Raw genomic sequence first — 25,141 nt, 5'->3', positions numbered from 1 at the left:
AAAAATTGGGCAAATTTTGAAAGTGTCCCCAAGTGCAGTTGCAAAAACCATCAAGCGCTACAAAGAAACTGGCTCACATGAGGACCGCCCCAGGAAAGGAAGACCAAGAGTCACCTCTGCTTCTGAGGATAAGTTTATCCGAGTCACCAGCCTCAGAAATTGCAGGTTAACAGCAGCTCAGATTAGAGACCAGGTCAATGCCACACAGAGTTCTAGCAGCAGACACATCTCTACAACAACTGTTAAGAGGAGACTTTGTGCAGCAGGCCTTCATGGTAAAATAGCTGCTAGGAAACCACTGCTAAGGACAGGCAACAAGCAGAAGAGACTTGTTTGGGCTAAAGAACACAAGGAATGGACATTAGACCAGTGGAAATCTGTGCTTTGGTCTGATGAGTCCAAATTTGAGATCTTTGGTTCCAACCACCGTGTCTTTGTGTGATGCAGAAAAGGTGAAGGGATGGACTCTACATGCCTGGTTCCCACCGTGAAGCATGGAGGAGGAGGTGTGATGGTGTGGGGGTGCTCTGCTGGTGACACTGTTGGGGATTTATTCAAAATTGAAGGCATACTGAACCAGCATGGCTACCACAGCATCTTGCAGCGGCATGCTATTCCATCTGGTTTGCGTTTAGTTGGACCATCATTTATTGTTCAACAGGACAATGACCCCAAACACACCTCCAGGCTGTGTAAGGGCTATTTGACCAAGAAGGAGAGTGATGGGGTGCTACGCTAGGTGACCTGGCCTCCACAGTCACCAGACCTGAACCCAATCGAGATGGTTTGGGGTGAGCTGGACCGCAGAGTCAAGGCAAAAGGGCCAACAAGTGCTTAGCATCTCTGGGAACTCCTTCAAGATTGTTGGAAGACCATTTCTGGTGAATACCTCTTGAAGCTCATCAAGAGAATGCCAAGAGTGTGCAAATCAGTCATCAAAGCAAAAGGCGGCTACTTTGAAGAACCTAGAATATAAGACATATTTTCAGTTGTTTCACACTTTTTTGTTAAGTATATAATTCCATATGTGTTAATTCATAGTTTTGATGCCTTCAGTGTGAATGTACAATTTTCATAGTCATGAAAATACAGAAAAATCTTTAAATGAGATGGTGTGTCCAAACTTTTGGTCTGTACTGTATATATATATATATATATATATATATATATATATATATATATATACACTGCTCAAAAAAATAAAGGGAATACTTAAACAACAGAATATAACTCCAAGTGAATCAAACTTCTGTGAAATCAAACTGTCCACTTAGGAAGCAACACTGATTGACAATCAATTTCACATGCTGTTGTGCAAATGGAATAGACAATAGATGGAAATTATTGGCAATTATCCAGACACACTCAATAAAAGAGTGGTTCTGCAGGTGGGGACCACAGACCACATCTCAGTACCAATGCTTTCTGGCTAATGTTTTGGTCACTTTTGAATGTTGGTTGTGCTTTCACACTCGTGGTAGTATGAGACGGACTCTACAACCCACAGAAGTTGCTCAGGTAGTGCAGCTCATCCAGGATGGCACATCAATGCGAGCTGTGGCATGAAGGTTTGCTGTGTCTGTCAGCGTAGGGTCCAGAGGCTGGAGGCACTACCAGGAGACACGCCAGTACACCAGGAGACGTGGAGGGGGCTGTAGGAGGGCAACTGTTGAGGGAGGGCAATAACCCTTCACGGTTGACCAAGTGAGTGTCAAATTATCATGTTGATTGCAATCCACAGAAAACCAAATGGAAACAATGTTCTGTATTGGGAGGATTCTGTTATGCACACGCCCGGGCTAAGCGGCGTGTGCGTGTGATTGGTAGTGATTCCACTGGACCGTGCCGGAGAGTGAATGCCTGGAGGGGCGTGACTAGGTATTCACCCGATCCGACCAGGGTCGCACGACGGCATACGACGCCAGTGCACCAAGGAGGAACCGAGCAGAGGGACCAGGTGCTACTCCAGGACAGACCCCGGACACGGCTGTTGACCCACACAGGGGAATACAGGAACAGGCTGGTAGGCTGGCACACAGACTGGTGGGTATAGGCAGGCACGACTGGTATGCAGGCAGGCGGGTATGCAGGCAGGGGGGTAAAGGCAAGCACAGCTAGAGTGCAGACAGGGAGGCACTAGCAGGTAGGAACACAGGCGGGATAGGACCCAGTACACACCGGGACTCAGGAACAATACAGGCAGAAGGGTACAGGCAGGGCAGGACAGGACTGCCGGAGCAGCGGGCAGAAGCAGGGCCGGACAGGACTCTGTTCACACGGAACAGACAGGAAGGGAAAGACAGAGCCAGACACCCACAGGGTACTTGCAGTGAAGTAGCGAGTGGACCACAAACTCACAAACGGGAGTACAGAGACAACAGGCAGGAGTTAGGTACGAGTTCAGACTCTGCAGAAAAAGGAAGGGAACGGACATAGAGGAAAAACAGGTAAAGGATAGGAGAGAGTTCAGACTGGAACTGAGTGTACGGAGGAGACCGACACTGCAGCGGGATACAGGAGCGGGTCTGGGAATACTGCCCCCAGAGAGGCGGGAAGAACAGGCAAGGAGCGTGTTCAGACAGGACAGACAAGATACACAGAAAGGACTCAGTTCAGACACGGGAACTAATACCGCAAAGCAGGAGACATACAGGACTTAGTTCAGACACGGGAACTAATACCGCAAAGCAGGAGACATACAGGACACAGTTCAGACAGGCCTGGAAATACAGCCTCCAGGAAAGGCAGACAAGGAAACAAAGACGGGACCTGGCACCTTCAGAGTGCAAACACACACTGAAGGAAAACACTATGCTCAGGCAGGGATAGAAGGGAGCTGCTGAGCTATATACCAAGTGTCAGACAGCAATAGGCTGAGGACGCACAAGGGGCGTGACCCACAGCAGGTACAAAGAGCAGGAAGTGATCGGGCGCCGCCCTTAAGCAGCAGAGACAGACACAAACAGACAGCATGGAGGGAAGCCAGAGAGACATTCTGGACAGGAGATCAAGTGCGCTCTCTTGCACAGTGGGAGATGGACCACCATGCAAGGACGCCGCCAGGTATGTTACAGTACCTCCCCCCTTACGCCCCCTCTTCTTCAGGCCTGCCAGAATCTTCCGCAGGGAATTCGAGGACCAGTCGTTCACTGGGTTGGAGGGGGACAGAGACTTGAGGGTAATCTCTGCTTCGAGGTACATCTTGTCAAGCTCACAGGAAAAAATAGACGGGTTATCAGGTACATAATGAGGAAAAGTCACTGTCTCTTTGTTATCTGGTGGTACCCCGGAGGATTCAGGAAACAACTGGAGGTCCTCCGCCGGGTCAGAAGAGTGCAGAGGCTCAGAGAAAACAACTGCTTCAGAGTACACTAGGTCGGACTCACTGGAGGAAGCAGGCGAGGTATCGGGTACCGAGTATAGGAAAGTCTCTGTCCATTCACCACCAGGTGGCACCCCGAAGGGTTCTGAACACAACTGGAGGTCCTCCGCCTGGTCGGAGGGGTGTAGAGACTCGGGAGTAACCTCTGCTTCGGAGTACACTAGGTTGGACTCACTGGAGGAAGCAGGCGAGGTATCGGGTACCGAGTATAGGAAAGTCTCTGTCCATTCACCACCAGGTGGCACCCCGAAGGGTTCTGGAGACAGCTGGCGGTCCTCCGCCTGGTCAGAGGGGTGTAGAGACTCACGGGTAACCTCTGCTTCAGAGTACACTAGGTCGGACTCACTGGACGAAGCAAGCGAGGTATCAGATCCAGGATATAGGAAAGTCTCTGTCCATTCACCACCAGGTGGCACCCCGAAGGATTCTGAACACAACTGGAGGTCCTCCGCCTGGTCGGAGGGGTGTAGAGACTCAGGAGTAACCTCTGCTTCGGAGTACACTAAGTTGGACTCACTGGACGAAGCGAGCGAGGTATCAGGTACAGAGTATAGGAGAGTCTCTGTCCTTTCGCTACCAGGTAGCACCCCGAAGGGTTCAGGAGACAACTGGAGATCCTCCGCCTGGTCGGAGGGGTGTAGAGACTCGGAGGTAACTACCACTTTGGGGTACCCATTGTCAGGCTCACAGGACGAAGCGGACAAAGTATTGAGTACCGGGTGTAGAGAAGTCTCTCTCCATTTGTCATCGAGTGGTATCCCGGAGGATTCAGGAGGCAACAGGGGATCCTCCGCCAGGTAGTAGAGGTGCACAGACTCAGAGGTAACCACAGCTTTGGAGCATCCTTGGACATGCACACCGGTTAAAGAGAGAGAAGCATCTGATGCCGGGTGCAGGAAGTTCTCCTGTGTGGAGTCTGGATGGGCAGAAGTCTCTTCGGGCAGGAGAACTGGTGCACTACCCACGCACATTACCCATTGGGGTTTCTCCGGGATACAGGGAGATGAAGCTTCAGTAGGGACTTCAAGGTTGGGGTCAGGAGGTCTCAGGGAGGACAGACCCTGGCGTGACGGCTTGCCTCTACGTCTAGCACGTCTGGACTGCCTCTTGAGGTTGAGAGAAGTATTCCGGAAAGCGTAGTCACCCTGTGAGGATTCTGGGTGGGCAGTAGTCTCATTGGGCTGGAGGACTATTGCGCTACCCACACACATTACCTGTCGGGGCTGCTCCGGGATATTGGGAAGTGAAGCTTCAGCAGGGGCTTCAGGGTTAGGATCCTCGAAGACCATACGAAAGGCCACCAGGAAGGCCTGCAGGTCAAGGACGACAGGATCCCATGCTTCCCATAGGGGAGTGACCCATTTCAAGGCATCACCCGCTAGGTAGTCAATCATAAAGGCCACTTTAGCCCAATCGGAAGGAAAATAGAGAGGGTAGGCCTTAAAGTGTAGCATGCATAGCTCCACAAATGCACGACACTGTCTTGGATCCCCATAGTAACGTGGCGGATCCGCAGGAACGAGAGCTGATAGATCCATCTGGACGGGTGCGTAATTCGCCTGGAACTCAGCTAAAGGGAAAAAAAATTTATTTATTTATTTTAATGCATGTATTTGCTGGAAAAACTTCTCAGAGAGCGAAGGCCGTGGGGCTCAACGGGAACCATGGCCTGAGCATGCTGTTATGCACACGCCCGGGCTAAGCGGCGTGTGCGTGTGATTGGTAGTGATTCCACTGGACCGTGCCGGAGAGTGAATGCCTGGAGGGGCGTGACTAGGTATTCACCCGATCCGACCAGGGTCGCACGACGGCATACGACGCCAGTGCACCAAGGAGGAACCGAGCAGAGGGACCAGGTGCTACTCCAGGACAGACCCCGGACACGGCTGTTGACCCACACAGGGGAATACAGGAACAGGCTGGTAGGCTGGCACACAGACTGGTGGGTATAGGCAGGCACGACTGGTATGCAGGCAGGCGGGTATGCAGGCAGGGGGGTAAAGGCAAGCACAGCTAGAGTGCAGACAGGGAGGCACTAGCAGGTAGGAACACAGGCGGGATAGGACCCAGTACACACCGGGACTCAGGAACAATACAGGCAGAAGGGTACAGGCAGGGCAGGACAGGACTGCCGGAGCAGCGGGCAGAAGCAGGGCCGGACAGGACTCTGTTCACACGGAACAGACAGGAAGGGAAAGACAGAGCCAGACACCCACAGGGTACTTGCAGTGAAGTAGCGAGTGGACCACAAACTCACAAACGGGAGTACAGAGACAACAGGCAGGAGTTAGGTACGAGTTCAGACTCTGCAGAAAAAGGAAGGGAACGGACATAGAGGAAAAACAGGTAAAGGATAGGAGAGAGTTCAGACTGGAACTGAGTGTACGGAGGAGACCGACACTGCAGCGGGATACAGGAGCGGGTCTGGGAATACTGCCCCCAGAGAGGCGGGAAGAACAGGCAAGGAGCGTGTTCAGACAGGACAGACAAGATACACAGAAAGGACTCAGTTCAGACACGGGAACTAATACCGCAAAGCAGGAGACATACAGGACTTAGTTCAGACACGGGAACTAATACCGCAAAGCAGGAGACATACAGGACACAGTTCAGACAGGCCTGGAAATACAGCCTCCAGGAAAGGCAGACAAGGAAACAAAGACGGGACCTGGCACCTTCAGAGTGCAAACACACACTGAAGGAAAACACTATGCTCAGGCAGGGATAGAAGGGAGCTGCTGAGCTATATACCAAGTGTCAGACAGCAATAGGCTGAGGACGCACAAGGGGCGTGACCCACAGCAGGTACAAAGAGCAGGAAGTGATCGGGCGCCGCCCTTAAGCAGCAGAGACAGACACAAACAGACAGCATGGAGGGAAGCCAGAGAGACATTCTGGACAGGAGATCAAGTGCGCTCTCTTGCACAGTGGGAGATGGACCACCATGCAAGGACGCCGCCAGGTATGTTACAGATTCAAAGAATCTCTGATCCCGTTTATTTTGCTTAGCATTTTATATTGTTTTGAATATTTTAATAACCAATGAACTCTGCAGCCATACTACAGTACTACAGGCTAACCAATGTTAGTACAGTTATTACGGAAACACATATATGGTCATATTATCGTTAGTTCAAAGCAGGATTTACAAGGTCATTCTTGGCCTAAACTAGTTAGATAACAGGAGCGGAGTGTCTGACAACATACAAAATGTTCTTGTGAGAAAAAGTTTGTGGGAAAAATGCATGTTGTAGCATCGGCGTCTCTGCCCCCTGCCAGGCAGAGACGCCGTCCCTCTCACCTTCCCGCTCCCCGAGCGGCGTCCTCCCGCGCTCCTCTTCCTCCTGCTGCCGGCGCGCGCAGCTTCCCGGGCTCTGTGCTTAGGGCGCGCGCGCGCTCCCTCTATCTTAAAGGGGCCGCGCGTGTCACCCTAAGGAGTCCCCGGCCAATAGCCGGAGGACCTCCCATATATATGGCACCTCCTCCAAAATGGAGGTGCCCGAGCAATAGTTGTTGCACAAGTATTCTTACCTCTGCTTCAGTCCTCAGGTCCAGTTGCCAGCCTGACTACTGTTCCAGTCTGCCAGCCTGACTACTCTCCAGCCCGACAGTCTGCCTTCCGTTCATCCCGCTAGTCTGTCTATGGGCAAGCCCGCCTGCTTACCAGGAAGCACCTGCCAGTTACCTGCCTGCTACCTGCCATGTCGGCTAGTCTGCTCACCTGGGAGCACTCGCCTGTTACCTGCCTGTTACCTGCTAGCCTACCTGGAGGCTCTGCCGTCACTTGCCGTGACCACCTGCCTGTTAACCAAGAGACTTCAGCCTGCTTGGCCGTCACTTGCCGTGACCACCTGATAGTCTACCTGGAGGCTCCTGCCGTCACTTGCCGTGACCACCCGTCTGCTAACCTAGAGACTTCAGCCCGCTCTGCCGTCACGTGCTGTAACCACCTGTCAGCTAACCCAGAGACTTCTGCCTGCTTGCTGTGCCCATCCGCTATACCGGTCAGTCCCAGTCTTCTGACCCGTGGGAGCCACCTGCTCTCTTACAAGGTCGTCCCCAGAGTAGCACCTGGTCCCTCTGCTCGGTCCCTCCCTGGTCACGGAGTCGTTAGCCGTCGTACGACCAGGGTCGGTCTGAGTCGATACTTAGTTACGCCTCTCTGCGTCCCTCCTTGCACCACGGCACAGAGGTTCCACCACCCGGATCCGTAACACATGTGAACAGAAGGAAAGAAGGAAAGAATGTATGTTATGCAAGGAGTGATAATAGCATGATTTTGAAACAGGCGGACAAAATGGAGTTGCTATAGTATGAATATCAATATGTCCTTTACACAACAATCCAGCAGCAGGACCGCTACCTCCGCCTTTGTGCAAGGAGGAACAGGAGGAGCACTGCCAGAGCCCTGCAAAATGACCTCCACCAGGCCACAAATCTGCTGCCTGCAACATCCTTCAGAATGACTGGTTTGGCAGTGGGTCAGTAATGGTGTGGTGTGGCATTTCTTTGGAGGGTCGCACAGCCCTCCATGTGCTAGCTAGAGGTAGCCTGACTACCATTAGGTACCGATATGAGATCCTCAGACCCCTTGTGAGACCATATGCTGGTGTGGTTGGCCCTGGGTTCCTCCTAATGCAGGACAATGCCAGACCTCATGTGGCTGGAGTGTGTCAGCAGTTCCTGCAAGATGAAGGCATTGAAGCTATGGACTGGCCCACCCGTTCCCCAGACCTGAATCCGATTGAGCACATCTGGGACATCATGTCTCGCTCCATCCACCAACGTCACGTTGCACTGCAGACTGTCCAGGAGTTGGCGGATACTTTAGTCCAGGTCTGGGAGGAGATCCCACAGGAGACCATCCGCAACCTCATCAGGAGCATGCCCAGGCATTGTAGGGAGGTCATACAGGCACGTGGAGGCCACACACAATACTGAGCCTCATTTTGACTTGATTTAAGGACATTACATCAAAATTGGATCAGCCTGTATTGCTGTTTTCCACTTTAATTTTGGGGGTGACTCCAAATCCAGGCCTCCATTGGTTAATAAATTTGATTTCCATTGATGATTTTTGTGTGATTTTGTTGTCAGCACATTCAACTTTGTACAGAACTAAGTATTCAATGAGAATATTTCATTCATTCAGATCTAGGATGTATTATTTGAGTGTTCCCTTTATTTTTTTGAGCAGTATATATATATATACAGGGTGGTCCAAAAGTAGGTGGACAGAAAGTGTAATAAGGTTATGAAGTGGGAGATTTATCAAACATGGTGTAAAGTGAAACTGGCTCAGTTGCCCTTAGCAACCAATCAGATTCCACTTTTCATTCCTCACAAGTCCACCAGAAGAGCCTCTTTGGAATTGGGAATTTCACGAGCTTCTATCATGCGAATCCTGAAATCTATTGGGTGGAAAGCTTATCGTCCACGTCTAATTCATGGTTTATTGGAGGATGATCCAGACAGGCGGCTGCAATTTAGTGAGATTATGCTTAACAAAATTGAAGAAAATCCAGTAATTTTAGGTAACATTATGTGGAGTGATGAAGCTTCTTTCATATTAACAGACATAATTGTATTTACTGGTATAATGAGAACATGCATTTAACATTAGAGCAACAACTAAATGAGCCTGGTGTCAATGTTTGGGGTGGTATTTCAAGTTTTGGTGTTTTAGGACCAATATTTTTTGATGGAACAGTCACAGGAGATAAGTATCTCGAAATTCTAATGAATCAAGTTGTTCCCCAGTTACAGCAACAGCCTAATTCAAATGACCTTTATTTCCAACAAGATGGGGCCCCTCCACATTTTTCAAGAGAAGTCCGCGAGTATCTTGATGAAACATTTTCTAATAAATGGATTGGCCGAAGAGGCCCACTTGATTTACCGGCACCAGACTTGACCCCAATGGATTTTTTCTTTTGGGGAGTACTCAAGGACAAAGTTTATAGTCGAAAACCAAAAAGTGTCAGTGATTTGAAAAATTACATAAGAGATACATTTCAAGAAATTAATACCCAAAGAGACTTGTGCAAAAAAGTTTGTCGAAGCGTAAGAGGCAGACTTCAAAGCTGTGCAAATTGTAATGGAAAACAGTTTGAGCACCTGCGTTGATAAAATTTAAGGGCTTTTGTATTATTGTTCAGAATAAAATGTAATTGTCAATGTTATGCTTGTGTTAGCAAATATAATTTTATATATAAATCAAAATAAGTGTTATTATTTTCTGGCCACCTACTTTTGGACCACCCTGTATATACAGTGCTGGCCAAAAGTATTGGCACCCCTGTAATTCTGTCAGATAATACTCAGTTTCTTCCTGAAAATTATTGCAATCACAAATTCTTTGGTATTATTCTCTTCATTTAATTTTCTTGCAAGGAAAAAACGCAAAAGGGAATGAAGCAAAAATCAAATCATTGATCATTTCACACAAAACTCCAAAAAAGGGCCGGACAAAAGTATTGGCACCCTCAGCCTAATACTTGGTTGCACATCCTTTAGCCAAAATAACTGCGAACAACCGCTTCCGGTAACCATCAATGAGTTTCTTACAATGCTCTGCTGGAATTGTAGACCATTCTTCTTTGGCAAACTGCTCCAGGTCCCTGATATTTGAAGGGTGCCTTCTCCAAACTGCCATTTTGAGATCTCTCCACAGGTGTTCTATGGGATTCAGGTCTGGACTCATTGCTGGCCACCTTAGAAGTCTCCAGTGCATTCTCGCAAACCATTTTATAGTGCTTTTGGAAGTGTGTTTTGGGTCATTGTCCTGCTGGAAGACCCATGACCTCTGAGGGAGACCCAGCTTTCTCACACTGGGCCCTACATTATGCTGCAAAATTTGTTGGTAGTCTTCAGACTTCATAATGCCATGCATACGGTCAAGCAGTCCAGTGCCAGAGGCAGCAAAGCAACCCCAAAACATCAGGGAACCTCCGCCATGTTTGACTGTAGGGACCGTCTTTTTTTCTTTGAATGCCTCTTTTTTTTATCTGCACACTCTATGTTGATGCTTTTTCCCAAAAAGCTTTACTTTTGTCTCATCTGACCAGAGAACATTCTTCCAAAACGTTTTAGGCTTTCTCAGGTAAGTTTTGGCAAACTCCAGCCTGGCTTTTTTATGTCTCGGGGTAAGAAGTGGGGTCTTCCTGGGTATCCTACCATACAGTCCCTTTTCGTTCAGATGCCGACGGATATTATGGGTTGACACTGTTGTACCCTCGGACAGCAGGGCAGCTTGAACTTGTTTGGATGTTAGTTGAGGTTCTTTATCCACCATCCGCACAATCTTGGGTTGAAATCTCTCGTCAATTTTTCTTTTCCGTCCACATCTAGGGAGGTTAGCAACAGTGCCATGGGCTTTAAACTTCTTGATGACACTGCGCACGGAAGACACAGGAACATTCAGGTCTTTGGAGATGGACTTGTAGCCTTGAGATTGCTAATGCTTCCTCACAATTTGGTTTCTCAAGTCCTCAGACAGTTCTTTGGTCTTCTTTCTTTTCTCCATGCTCAATGTGGTACACACAAGGACACAGGACAGAGGTTGAGTCAACTTTAATCCATGTTAACTGGCTGCAAGTGTGATTTAGTTATTGCCAACACCTGTTAGGTGCCACAGGAAGTTACAGGTGCTGTTAATTACACGAATTAGAGAAGCATCACATGATTTTTCGAAGAGTGCCAATACTTTTGTCCACCCCCTTTTTTAGGTTTGGTGTGGAATTATATCCAATTTGGCTTTAGGACAAATCTTTTTGTGTTTTTTTCATTGAAGACAAATTAAATGAAGAGAACAATACCAAAGAATTTGTGATTGCAATAATTTTCAGGAAGAAACTGAGTATTATCTGACAGAATTGCAGGGGTGCCAATACTTTTGGCCAGCACTGTATATATATATATATATATATATATATATATATATACAGTACAGACCAAAAGTTTGGACACACCTTCTCATTTAAAGATTTTTATGTATTTTCTTGACTATGAAAATTGTACATTCACACTGAAGGCATCAAAACTATGAATTAACACATGTGGAATTATATACTTAACAAAAAAGTGTGAAACAACTGAAAATATGTCTTATATTCTAGGTTCTTCAAAGTAGCCACCTTTTGCTTTGATGACTGCTTTGCACACTCTTGGCATTCTCTTGATGAGCTTCAAGAGGTAGTCACCGGAAATGGTTTTCACTTCACGGGTGTGCCCTGTCAGGTTTAATAAGTGGGATTTCTTGCCTTATAGATGGGGTTGGGACCATCAGTTGTGTTGTGCAGAAGTCAGGTGGATACACAGCTGATAGTCCTACTGAATAGACTGTTAGAATTTGTATTATGGCAAGAAAAAAGCAGCTAAGTAAGGAAAAACGAGTGGCCATCATTACTTATCATTACTTTAAGAAATTATGGTCAGTCAGTGCGAAAAATTGGGATAACTTTGAAAGTGTCCCCAAGTGCAGTTGCAAAAACCATCAAGCGCTACAAAGAAACAGGCCCACATGAGGACCGCCCCAGGAAAGGAAGACCAAGAGTCACCTCTGTTTCTGAGGATAAGTTTATCCGAGTCACCAGCGTCAGAAATCGCAGGTTAACAGCAGCTCAGATTAGAGACCAGGTCAATGCCACACAGAGTTCTAGCAGCAGACACATCTCTTCAACAACTGTTAAGAGGAGACTGTGCAGCAGGCCTTCATGGTAAAATAGCTGCTAGGAAACCACTGCTAAGGACAGGCAACAAGCAGAAGAGACTTGTTTGGGCTAAAGAACACAAGGAATGGACATTAGACCAGTGGAAATCTGTGCTTTGGTCTGATGAGTCCAAATTTGAGATCTTTGTTTCCAACCACCGTGTCTTTGTGCGACGCATAAAAGGTGAATGGATGGACTCTACATGCCTGGTTTCCACCGTGAAGCATGGAGGAGAAGGTGTGATGGTGTGGGGGTGCTTTGCTGGTGACACTTGTAGCGAGGCCGGGTGGTGGAACCTCTGTGCCTTGGAGCAAGGAGGGACCCCGAGGGGCAGGTGTTATACTGGGGACGACCTTGTAATAGAGCAGGTGGTTCCCACGGGTCAGGTAGCTGGGACTGACCGGAGTAGCGGGTGGACACAACAGGTAGTTAGCAGTCTCTGGGTGAGTAGGCGGGTGGTCACGGGAAGTGACGGAAGAGCAGGTAAGAGTCTCTTGGCTGGCAGGCAGGTGGTCATGGCAAGTGACGGCTGAGCGGGTAAGAGTCTCTTGGCTGGCAGGCAGGCGGTCACGGCAAGTGACGGCTGAGCGGGTAAGAGTCTCTTGGCTGGCAGGCAGGCGGTCACGGCAAGTGACGGCTGAGCGGGTAAGAGTCTCTTGGCTGGCAGGCAGGCGGTCACGGCAAGTGACGGCTGAGCGGGTAAGAGCCTCTTGGCTGGCAGACAGGCGGTCACGGCAACTGACGGCGGAGCCTCCAGGTAGGCTAGCAGGCGGGTAGCAGGTGAGCGCTAGCAGGTACGGCAGGTAGCAGGCAGGTAACTGGCAGGTGCTTCCTGGTCCGCAGGTGGACTTGCCATAGACAGACTGGCGGATGCAGGAGACAGACTGTCGGGCTGAAGAGAATACAAGCAGGCAGACAGGACTGGTAGTCAGGCTGGCAACGGGACCTGAGGGCTGAAGCAGAGGTGAGTATGCTTTACAACAACTTTGCTCGGGCAAATTTTGGAGGAGGTGCCTTATATATGGGAAGTCCTCCGGCTATAGGCCGGGGACTCCTTAGGACAGTGCGCGTGGTCCCTTTAAGAGAGGGGGAGCGCGCACGCGCGCCCTAAGCACAGTGCCCGGAAAGTAGCACGCGCCGGCAGCAGCGAGGGAAGGAGCGCTGGAGGATGCCGTGCGCTGAACAGGAAGGTGAGAGGGACAGCGTCTCTGCCTAGCAGGAGGCAGAGACGCCGATGCTACAGTACCCCCCCCTTTAGGCCCCCCCTTTTTTAGCCCAGAGAGAAATTTCTCAAGGAGAAGCGGAGCGTTGATGTTCTCACTGGGTTCCCAAGTTCTTTCCTCAGGACCAAACCCCTTCCAATCCACCAGAAAAAAGGTTCTCCCTCTTACCCTCTTGGTGGCCAGGATACTCTCCACTTCAAAGACGTCCTCAGCAGAAACCGGAGTAGGAGGAGTACCTGGATTGTCGGAAAAAGTGTTAAGGACAACGGGTTTGAGGAGGGATACGTGGAAGGAGTTGGGAATGCGTAGGGTGGCCGGGAGTTTTAATTTGTAGGCCACTGGGTTAATTTGCCTGAGGACTTCGAAGGGTCCGATGAACCGAGGGCCCAACTTGTAGGAGGGTACTTTGAGCCGCACATGTTTGGAAGAGAGCCAAACCTTGTCTCCCGGACGGAATTGAGGCGGATCTAGATGTCTCTTATCAGCATATCTCTTCATCCGCTCGGAGGACAGAAGAAGAGCGGACCTGGTACTCTCCCAATTAGTAGAAAATTCGCTGACAAGAGACTCCGCGGCAGGGTTGTCCACAGAAGCAGAGACAGGAACTTGAATCCGGGGATGTTGGCCACCGACTATAAAGAACGGGGATTTGGAAGAGGATTCGCTCTCATGGTTATTATAAGAGAATTCGGCCCATGGTAGGAGATACACCCAATCCGAATGGTGGGCATTAACGAAGTGCCGGAGGTAGCTGGTCAGGATCTGATTGATCCGCTCCACTTGACCATTGGACTGTGGGTGGTAAGTGGAGGAGAAATCCAGGGTGACGTCTAGCAGCTTACATGTGGCTCTCCAGAAGCGTGAGGTGAACTGAACCCCACGATCCGACACGATGTGGAGGGGTAGGCCATGGAGACGGAAGATGTGGCGGATAAAGTCTTTAGCCAGCTCGGGTGCAGATGGGAGACCAGGCAGGGGAATGAAGTGGGCCATTTTAGAAAAGCGGTCAGCAACCACCCAAATGACTGTACAACCGGCAGAAACAGGAAGATCGGTAATAAAGTCCATAGCAATGTGCTGCCATGGAGCAGCAGGTACGGGAAGGGGCAGGAGATGGCCTGCTGGTAGATGTCTGGGAACTTTGTTACGGGCACAGGATGAACAGGCCATGACGAAGTCTACAACGTCCTTACGCAGGGTAGGCCACCAGTAATGCCGGGTAATGAGCTGGAAGGTCTTCTTTTGGCCAGCATGGCCAGCTAGTTTAGAAGAATGTCCCCAGCGAAGGACCCTCTCCCGATCTGGTACTGCTACAAACGTCTTACCGGGTGGAAGACGAGTCAGATCCAAGGGGGGCCACATTCATCACCTTGGAGGGGTCAATGATGTGCGTAGGCTCCTCCTCTTGATCGGAGGACAGGAAGGACCGGGACAAGGCATCAGCTTTGACGTTCTTGTCCGCCGGGCGGAAATGAAGTATGATGTCGAAGCGGGCAAAAAACAATGACCACCGGGCCTGGCGAGTATTAAGTCTCTGGGCATTTTGGAGATATGCCAGGTTTTTGTGATCCGTGTAGATGATCACCGGGTAAAGAGCCCCTTCAAGCAGAGAGCGCCACTCCCCCAGCGCCAATTTGACGGCTAGCAATTCACGGTCTCCTATGGAGTAGTTGCGCTCAGACGAGGAGAAGATTTTGGAGAAGAAGCCGCAGGTTACCATTCTCCCGGTAGAAGATTTTTGGGTGAGTACCGCTCCGGCTCCGGAGGAGGAGGCATCAACCTCCAGGTAGAATTGTTTATTGCAGTCCGGACGGTGCAAGACGGGGGCAGAGGCTAAGGCTCTCTTTAAGGAAAGGAAGGCCTCCTCGGCTTCAGGCGACCATACCTTGGGATTTGCCCCCTTACAGGTAAGCGCAGATATGGGAGCAGTCCGGGACGAGAAGTGTGGGATGAAAAGACGATAGTAATTGGCGAAGCCCAGGAATCGCTGTATCGCCTTCAATCCCTCTGGACGGGGCCATTTTAGGATGGTAGAGAGCTTCTCGGGATCCATTTGCAGACCTGTCTCGGAGATAACATAGCCCAAGAATGGAAGGGAGGTCTGGTCGAAGAGGCACTTCTCGTATTTGGCATAGAGGTGGTTCTGCCGAAGCCTAAGCAGGACCTGACGAACATCCTTCCGGTGTGTGGGGAGATCCGGAGAGAAGACCAAGATATCGTCCAGGTATACCACTACGCAGGAGTACAGGAGGTCACGGAAGATGTCGTTGACCAGCTGTTGAAAGACAGCGGGGGCATTACAGAGACCAAAGGGCATCACAAGGTACTCATAGTGACCGTCCCGGGTATTGAATGCTGTCTTCCACTCGTCTCCTTGACGGATACGGACCAGGTTATATGCTCCTCGAAGATCCAGCTTGGAGAAGATCCTGGCGCCCTTGAGATGGTCAAACAATTCGGAGATGAGAGGCAGGGGGTATTTGTTTTTTACAGTGATTAGATTGAGTCCTCTGTAGTCAATACAGGGACGTAGCGAGCCGTCTTTCTTTTTGACAAAGAAGAATCCGGCTCCAGCCGGGGAGGTAGATTTTCGGATAAATCCCCTAGCCAGATTTTCTTCAATGTATTCAGACATGGCCCGGGTTTCGGCCGCAGACAACGGGTAGATACGCCCACGGGGTGGAGTGGCGCCAGGTACCAGGTCGATCGGGCAGTCATATGGCCTATGGGGTGGCAACGTCTCTGCTTCCTTTTTGCCGAAGACGTCCGCATAGGGCCAGTATGGAGCCGGGATACCGGGTAGATTAGCTGGAGTAGGCGGAGGGCGAGCTGGGCGGACCGGAACCAGGCAGGTCTTATGGCAGTCTGGACCCCACCGGAGTACTTCACTGGATCGCCAGTTCAATACGGGTTCATGTGTCTGGAGCCAAGGTAGCAACAGGGAGTGAGAGAGTCCGGAGAGCACATGGAAGGAGATCTTCTCTGAGTGCAGCATTCCCACCTGCAGAGTTAAGGGTTCAGAGACGAGCAGGATGGGCACTGGAAGGAGTCTACCATCCACGGAGGCAACTGACAAAGGTTCAGTGAGAGGCTTGGTGGGAATACGATATCTCTCTACCAAGGACTGGGAGATGAGGTTTCCAGCAGCTCCAGAGTCCAGGTGGGCGATTTCAAAGTGCCGATCCTCTCCCCAGGAGAAAGAGACAGACAAAGTCAGGGAGGGAGAGGACTTACTTTTGTCTAGGACGACTTCTCCAAGCAGGTGCTCCTTGCTGCCACAATAGAAACAGCTCCCCTCGGCCCGGCGTGACTCCTGGTGGGATTTGAACAACTTGGTCTGGTCGACCTGCATGGGCTCGGGTGAGTGCGCCCGAGGAGTGACTGGAGAAGAGACAGGTCTCTGGAAGTTAGGAGCAAGGCGGGGAAACCTTCTCTCACGGGTTGTTTCCTTGGTACGTTCCTGGAACCGGATGTCAATCCGGGTAGCAAGTGACACCAGGTCGTCCAGGGTGGTAGGGATGTCCCGACCGGCAAGTTCATCTTTAATCCGACCGGAAAGACCCTCCCAGAAGACGGACAGCAGGGCCTCGTTATCCCAGGTAAGCTCAGAAGCGAGGGTATGGAACCGTATGGCATATTGGCCTACGGTGAGATTCCCTTGGCGGAGACGTAGCAGAGAGGAGGCTGACGAGGTCTTTCGTCCCGGTTCATCGAAGACTTTCCGGAAAGCAGTGAGGAAAGCTGACAAGTTGGATACCAGGGGATCCCCTCTCTCCCACAGGGGATTTAGCCAAGCCAGTGCTTCCCCAGTGAGATGGGACATGATGAAGGCCACTTTGGCCCGGTCGGTGGTAAAGTGATGTGCCAAGAGTTCAAAGTGCAGGGTGCACTGGTTAATGAAGCCTCGAGCCAAGGCAGGATCTCCACCAAAACGAGGCGGTGCAGAGAGCCGGGGACCCGGACCGGGTACCATGGCATTGATGGGCAGCGGCGCTGCCGGGGCGTGAGTCGTACAACTGGAGGCAGGTCCAGGTGGAGCAGTCAGTGTGTCCTGGCGGGAGTTGACATTACGCAGGTGGTTCAGGATGGATTCCTGTTGGGATCTCTGACGGGAGACTTCGTGGAACAGGTCAGAGAGCGAGGGAGCTTGGGTGCCACCGGGTTCCATGGCCCGAGCAAACTGTAACGGGGCCGGGTGGTGGAACCTCTGTGCCTTGGAACAAGGAGGGACCCCGAGGGGCAGGTGTTATACTGGGGACGACCTTGTAATAGAGCAGGTGGCTCCCACGGGTCAGGTAGCTGGGACTGACCGGAGTAGCGGGTGGACACAACAGGTAGGTAGCAGTCTCTGGGTGAGTAGGCGGGTGGTCACGGGAAGTGACGGAAGAGCAGGTAAGAGTCTCTTGGCTGGCAGGCGGTGACGGCAAGTGACGGCTGAGCGGGTAAGAGTCTCTTGGCTGGCAGGCAGGCGGTCACGGCAAGTGACGGCTGAGCGGGTAAGAGCCTCTTGCCTGGCAGGCAGGCGGTCACGGCAAGTGATGGCTGAGCGGGTAAGAGTCTCTTGGCTGGCAGGCAGGCGGTCACGGCAAGTGACGGCTGAGCGGGCAAGAGTCTCTTGGCTGGCAGGCAGGCGGTCACGGCAAGTGACGGCTGAGCGGGTAAGAGTCTCTTGGCTGGCAGGCAGGCGGTCACGGCAAGTGACGGCGGAGCCTCCAGGTAGGCTAGCAGGCGGGTAGCAGGTGAGCGCTCCCAGGTGAGCGGGCTAGGAGGTACGGCAGGTAGCAGGCAGGTAACTGGCAGGTGCTTCCTGGTCCGCAGGTGGACTTGCCCATAGACAGACTGGCGGATGCAGGAGACAGACTGTCTGGCTGAAGAGAAGACAAGCAGGCATACAGGACTGGTAGTCAGGCTGGCAACGGGACCTGAGGGCTGAAGCAGAGGTGAGTATGCTTTGCAACAACTTTGCTCGGGCACCTCCATTTTGGAGGAGGTGCCTTATATATGGGAAGTCCTCCAGCTATAGGCTGGGGACTCCTTAGGACGGCGCGCGCGGTCCCTTTAAGAGAGGGGGAGCGCGCGCCCTAAGCACAGTGCCCGGGAAGGAGCGCGCGCCGGCAGCAGCGAGGGAAGGAGCGCTGGAGGACGCCGTGCGCTGAACAGGAAGGTGAGAGGGACGGCGTCTCTGCCTGGCAGGAGGCAGAGACGCCGATGCTACAACACTGTTGGGGATTTATTCAAAATTGAAGGTATATTGAACCAGCATGGCTACCACAGCATCTTGCAGCGGCATGCTATTCCATCCGGTTTGCGTTTAGTTGGACCATCATTTATTTTTCAACAGGACAATGACCCCAAACACGCCTCCAGGCTGTGTAAGGGCTATTTGATCAAGAAGGAGAGTGATGGGGTGCTACGCCAGATGACCTGGCCTCCACAGTCACCAGACCTGAACCCAATCAAGATGGTTTGGGGTGAGCTGGACCGCAGAGTGAAGGCAAAAGGGCCAACAAGTGCTAACCATCTCTGGGAACTCCTTCAAGATTGTTGGAAGACCATTTCCGGTGACTACCTCTTGAAGCTCATCAAGAGAATGCCAAGAGTGTGCAAAGCAGTCATCAAAGCAAAAGGTGGCTACTTTGAAAAACCTAGAATATAAGACATATTTTCAGTTGTTTCACACTTTTTTGTTAAGTATATAATTCCACATGTGTTAGTTCATAGTTTTGATGCCTTCAGTGTGAATGTACAATTTTCATAGTCATGAAAATACAGAAAAATCTTTAAATGAGAAGGTGTGTCCAAAATTTTGGTCTGTACTGTATATGTCTCTTTTGTTATTGATATTTATATATTTGTTTTGATAAAACAGAACTACGGGTTAAATTTTAATTTCTATAATTATAAAGGTTGATGTGACATTAGTGAAAAGGAACAGCCAGTTGGATCTATATCTGGGTAAGTTCACACATTGCAATTTGTTGAGGAAACTATCTGCACCAATCCACAAATATCCGCAGCAAAGTCCTCACCAGCAGACCTGCACTAAATCATGCTGACCTTGCTACCAATTTCTTTACAAAACATCAGCAGCACCCCTTAAAAGCCAATTTATTAGGCAATAGCATAGCTTCTTAGTGCATCCCAGCCTTTTGTGGCGACTTAGCATTCTACGTGAATCTTACAGCCTAATTAGTTGTAGAGGTCATCTAGGGTACAGATTCAGTAGAAAGCATAGGTAGCCTATGCTTGACACAGGACTCAAGATTGTCTAAAGAAGAAAAGATAACAATTATCATTCTTCCAGATGTCCCAAACGGTCTGAAGGGTGCTTCTTCAGAGAAAATAACTTTGCAGTGAGCACAAGGACTGGACTGCAGAGGACTGGGGTAAAGTTATTTTCTTTGATGAAGCCCCTTTCAGACTGTTTAGGACATCTGCAAGAATGATTATCTGTGGAAGAAAAGGTGAACACTAGAATAAGGCATGTGTCATGCCAACAGTTCAGCACTCTGAGAACATTGATGTATGTCAATCCAGTAGAGTGTAAGCTCTTATGATCAGCGGCGTCCTCTCTCTCCCTCTCCAGTTGAGTGTAAGCTCTTATCATCAGTGGGGTCATCTTTTTCTCCTGTATAGTGTAAGCTCTTATGGCTAGTGGGGTCCTCTTTCTCTCTCTTGTAGAGTGTAAGCTTTTATGCTCAGCAGGGTTATGTGTCTCCTCTCTTCCCAGTGTATTTTCCGAGCAATTACAAACTTTCAACATTGAGATTAGCAAAAATGTATTTGCTGCAAATGGAATTTTTGGGGAAAATTTAGCGAATTAGAATTTTAAAAAAATTCACTCATCTCTAGTTACCATCTGTTTCTATGGTGAGATCACATTCACATTACTAAGGCTGTGTTCTGTGTTTATGTTAAAGAGATTGAAATGGGGTGGATACAGTTCTAGAAGGTCTCAGAATGTTGTACACATCTTTTCAGGGCAGTTGCAGTACCTGCGAATCAGAACCTGGGAAATTCGAATGTCAAAATATTAGATTATCTCAGGGGTTGACATATCATTGGTACAACGTGAGCAGCTGCACAGGGGCCCAAGAGGTAAGGGGGCCCACTTTCACCTTCAAATAAGCAAGCAGGTCTTGTCACAGACACAAAGAAGGTCCCATATAATTTGTTCTTGCATCTGGGTCCTCTCGTGTCTGTGTCCGCCACGGGATTATCTCTAATTCTAACATATTTGTGTTAAATTACATTTACTGCTTGTTAGGCCTCCTTTACAGGTATGTTATCTTAGCATATGAAAGAAATGGACCTTATTTCATCACTGTGCTAGATCCTATTTTCAGCCATTTTTGGTCTGTGCATTTTTATTCATTTTTACCATCAGTTTGACATCTGTTTTTCTCTCATGCAAAAAAAAAATGTTTCCAAACTTCTCCTACCCAATAAACAGGAATAAGCAAAAATCACATGGATAAAACATGGATAGCGTCTGTGTGTTATTCATTTTTTTCAAGGGTCTATTGATTTGCTTTGGCAAGGTTGATCCATGACTTGGATAAAAAATAGACATGTTTCATCTTGTTTTTTTTGCAAACACTTGGCCTGTAAGAAAAGCATGGACATGTGAACTGCCCCACAGATTATAATGGATATTTGTTCTCTTCATAAACAAACAGGTTTCATAAGTGAAAAACGGACATCCGATTGAGGCCTTGGCAGTGGATTATTCGGAACACTGTCTAAACGTGTACCAGGTGGAAGTTTGTTCACTCATGTCCAAAACTTAGTAAGTACTTGTTATTACAGTATAACACTTCAGCACGTCCCGTCAGTCTCTTCCTGTGTTCTCCCAGTCTCTGAGAGAGCATGTGTTTTTCGCTGAATTTTATCAACAAGATGACAGTATGCCTAGAGATAAGCACCCACATGACCATTGTGTATATACACGCAATGAAGTAGTTGCCACAATAACCAATTTAATAAATGTTAATCCAACGCTGCTACATGCCGCGAGGTTCACTAAAGGATTAAACAGTACTCTCCTTTTAGGATAATTTCACCCCTTCCCCCTTTCCAATAACCCTGGGAGATAGCTGAACACCTGTCCTACTGTGTCTGAGAGTTAAGTGACACCAGCTCTGAATCACAGAAACATTTGTGAGAAGTGGAGGGGGCGTTGTAAAGAGGGGGATGGTATTTTACCCCTAATGATTACCTAATTTACTACTGTCAACAGTGGTTGAAGTGCAAAGATTCCCGTGTGATTGTAATGTGAATTTTTTTAACAATATTTCTATTAGTTTTAAATATTATTATTATTTATTATTATAGCGTCATTTATTCCATGGCACTTTACATGTGAAAAGTGGGTATACATAGCAAAAACAATTACAATAATCTTGAACAAAACGTGACGGCGACTGGTACAGGAGGAGAGAGGACTCTGCCCGCGAGGGCTCACATTCTACAAGGAATGGGTGAGGATACAGTAGGTGAGGATAGGGCTGGTCGTGGAGCGATGGTTAATGCAGGTTGTAGGCTTGTCGGAAGAGGTGAGTCTTCAGATTCCTTTTCAAGGTTTCCACGGTTGGTGAGAGTCTGATGTGTTGGGGTAGAGAGTTCCAGAGTAAGGAGGATGCACGGGAGAAATCTTGTATGCGACTGTGGGAGGAGATAAGAGGGGAGTAGAGAAGGAGAACTTGTGAGGATCGGAGGTTGCGTGCGGGTATGTACCGGGAGACTAGGTCAGAGATATACGGAGGAGACAGGTTGTGAATGGCTTTGTATGCCATGGTTAGGGTTTTGAACTGGAGTCTCTGAGTAATGGGGAGCCAAGAGATTGACAGAGAGGAGAGGCCGGGGAATAGTGGGGGGACAGGTGGATTAGTCGGGCAGCAGAGTTTAGGATAGATTGGAGGGGTGCGAGAGTGTTGGAAGGGAGGCCACAGAGCAGGAGGTTGCAGTACTCAAGGCGGGAGATGATGAGGGCGTGCACTAGTATTTTTGCAGATTCATGGTTGAGGAATGTGTGGATCCGGGAGATATTTTTAAGTTGGAGTCGGCAGGAAGTGGAAAGGGCTTGGATATGTGGTTTGAAGGAGAGTTCAGAGTCCAGGGTTACCCCAAGGCAGCGAGCTTGAGGGACTGGGGAGAGTGGACAGCCATTGACGTTGATAGATAGGTCAGTTGGGAGGGTTGAATGAGATGGCGGAAAGATGATGAATTCTGTTCTGTTTTAGAAATCTAGCAGAGTAGAAGGATAAAATAGCAGACAGACATTGTGGGATTTTGGTTAGTAGAGAGGAGATATCGGGTCCAGAGAGGTAGATCTGTGTGTCGTCAGCATAGAGGTGATAATGAGACTGTATGAGCTGTCCCAGTCCTAAGGTGTATATGGAGAAGAGTAGGGGTCCTAGAACTGAACCTTGGGAGACACCGACAGATAGAGGGTGAGATGAGGAGGTGGTGTGTGAGTGGGAGACACTGAATGTACGGTCTGTTAGGTATGAGGAGATCCAGGATAGGGCCAAGTCTGTGATGCCGAGAGATGCTATGATTTTTGTGTTTAATTTCTATGTAATTCAATGGCATGTGGAGAGAGTTTACAACATTCCCATGCTCTTATCAAATTTTAACCATTTGTGGATTTGTGGCCCGCAGCACACGTCTGCTTATGGCAGTTTCACAGCAGGATCCTACCTTCCTATCTAAATGCAGGCTGTAGCCTAGGAGAGGATTTACATTAGGTTAGGTTCCCAGCAAAGAAGATCGCCTTGTCGTGGCTAAGTATCTTCATTGTTTCCTATTTTCTAGAGTAGTGCTATTCCAATTTCATATATTTTATGTTTGCATGCTATAGCGTTACAGATTGCAACTTTATTTGCTACTAAGCAACTTCTTACAGCCTGAAACAACTCCTGGCAGTGAACTTACGGAGGTGGTCCTAATCGGAGGTCATTACAAAGGGGTGCATGCTCGTAAGTCAGAGGGAGCAGACACACCTCAGTGAGCTCCATAGTATTTTATCATCTCCGAATGCAGCTTTGAAGACCTGCTGAGGCTACGACCTTGCCTATATAGTACAAAGCGTATGAAGCCCCAACGGCAGCTACCTTGACTTTACTGACACCACTGGAATTGAGCACCAACCCTTTGTCTTGATCCGCTACCTTCTTGGAATTTTAGCCCCGGACTATGACCTGACTATGCCTATGTCTCTCCTCTCTGTTTATGACGTACCCTCCTAGCTCTTTACCTCGGACTCCTTGACTTCCTTGACTCAGCGTCACATTACAACTCGCCTTTACATTTGTCTTTTTTACCAATATGGATCCTGTTTAGAGATGAGCAAACCTTTCAATGTTTGGTTGGTTCCAGTTCGGAGAACTTCGCCAAACGTACCGAACCTCATTGGATTCAATGGCAGGCAACACCAAACGCATACACAACACCTTCAAATGGGCCCAAAAGCTACCAAAATAGATCAAATTAGGGGCAGACACCGGAAAAGTGGCGTCAGTTGACCCACAGTACAAATTTTAAAATGGCACAGTAGCAATCAGCTATGGGCCATGCATGAGGTATCAGGGTCTGGGCTAGCATTTACAGCTTTGAATTGAACTTCAATTTAAGACGAGGTGGGTGAGGGATCAGTGTAGGCCTGTTATGCTGGGAGCCCTGATACCACATGCAACAGCTCAAGCTGCTTTTCTGCTCTGCCACACTCAGGTGGCACAACATCAGTTTCATAGAGTACTATTGGTACAAAAATGTAAGGATAGTAACATAGGTAGTTGACTGAAAGTAAGTGGAGGCCTGCCGATCTGGAAGCCCTACTGCTACAGGCAACACACATGAAGGAGACCCAATCAGGAGTCTCACCATTTCCAAAAATTAGGGGCTGACACGACCAAAGTGGCATCAATTTCAGTAGAGTAGAAATAATATAATTAGGACCGACACCTCTTCCACTACAGCCAACCCACCAGATGGAAACCAAACCATGAGTCTCCCCATTTCCAAAAATAAGGGGCTGACATCATCAAAGTGCCATCAATTTCAGTAGAATAGAACTAAAAGTGGCATAAATTTCACAAGTGTAGAAATAGTATAATTAGGACCGACACCTCTTCCACTACAGCCAACCCAGCAGATGGAGACCCAACCACGAGTCTCTCCATTTCCCAAAATTAGGGGCTGACACCACCGAAGTGGCTTCAATTTCACCAGAGTAGAAATAGTATAAATAGGACTGACACCTCTTCCACTACAGCCAACCCAGCAGATGGAGACCCAACAACGAGTCTTCACATTTCCAAAAATTACTGTTAACATCTGCAGCAGCAGCAATAGCAGACACAGAAGCCACGCTAAAGATATCACAGACTGCAATTACGTGAAATCAATGCAGCACACTAAAAACTACAACATCGCCTAGTCTGTACAGTCTGCGATTGGGGTGCAAAAGTCCTTGGAGATCCATGACTTGTTCATTTTGATGAAAGTTAGGCAGTCTACACTCTCAGGGGGCAGCTGGCTATGCTTATCCATCAGGACACCACCAGCAGCACAGAAGATGCACACTGTGTGCCTCACTGCTGTCTTGGGGAAAACCTCTCTTAGCACTATTTCAAATCCTAACTATACGGGGATCATGTTGCAGATAGTGCAGCAAGAAGGCACTCATATGTCGGGCTTTTCCATGAGGTCCAAGCCCATGCTGTGTTGGTGGCTGGGTAACACTGATGCTTGTTTCCTCCGTTCCCTCCCGCCAACCATGAACAACAGAGAACAGAGAGGGGATGATTATCCTCTTCATCTCC

This window comes from Phyllobates terribilis, unplaced genomic scaffold (genome assembly GCF_046119375.1).
Source record: "Phyllobates terribilis strain yellow unplaced genomic scaffold, ASM4611937v1 Scaffold_1__5_contigs__length_1240528914, whole genome shotgun sequence".
Classification (NCBI taxonomy): Eukaryota; Metazoa; Chordata; class Amphibia; order Anura; family Dendrobatidae; genus Phyllobates; species Phyllobates terribilis.
The sequence above is the reverse complement of the archived record's forward strand: the minus strand, read 5'-3'. Positions refer to the sequence as shown.